A 726-nucleotide genomic window follows, 5' to 3' on the forward strand; every position below is an offset into this window, starting at 1 on the left:
AGTGTATGTATATGTATTTGTATGTGGGTGTGTGCACAGTGTATGTATATGTATTTGTATGTGGGTATGTGCACAGAGTGCAGATGTGGCTGAACTGCAGAAGACGGCATTGGAGCCCCTGGAGCTAGAATCATATCTGGTGAATCAGCAGATGTGGGTGCTGGGAACCAAAGCCAGGTGCTCTATAAGCAGTACACACTCTTGACTGCAGCAGCATCTCCTCAGTTTCAAATAGTATATCTTAATACATACGTATGTATGTAAGTATGCATGCGTTATACATATAATCTCAAGTCAAATGCTTGTCATGCTAACTCTGAGGCTACGGTGGTGAGAGAGAAATTAGGTTGTAATAGACATGTGGTTTACACAGGAAGTATTTCTGACATAAATCCACAGTAGCTGCACTTTTTTCATGGAACAAATGAACAGCCACTGCCTAGTGGAAACTAATAATGTTATAAAAGAATTAAAAATTTAACAAAAGTGGCAGCAACAGAAGGACATTTTTCCTGTAGTCCTAGCTCCACGCGCTCCTTCCTCTTCCTTATTTTCAGCGCACAAACAGTAGACTCCTTAGAGGTCATGGACAACACGGTGCACTTGTCTGCCTTACCTCTTGTCTTTATTCATCGCATACTGCGCCCCAGAACGAACTCCCTTTCCTTGTCTGCCCTGCCCCCGTCTACACAGCTGGCCTAGTTTACAGTTACATATTCCTTTGGA

The 726-nt window shown here is 42.8% G+C and overlaps 1 protein-coding gene across 1 annotated transcript in view; it reads right to left on the reverse strand.

Moving 5' to 3' along the window:
* The window catches only part of Map3k5 (mitogen-activated protein kinase kinase kinase 5), a 206,024-nt gene that overhangs the window by 3,529 nt on the left and 201,769 nt on the right, over positions 1–726 (reverse strand). The window lies entirely within an intron of this gene.

This window comes from Microtus ochrogaster, linkage group LG4 (genome assembly GCF_000317375.1).
Source record: "Microtus ochrogaster isolate Prairie Vole_2 linkage group LG4, MicOch1.0, whole genome shotgun sequence".
In the NCBI taxonomy this organism is placed as follows: Eukaryota; Metazoa; Chordata; class Mammalia; order Rodentia; family Cricetidae; genus Microtus; species Microtus ochrogaster.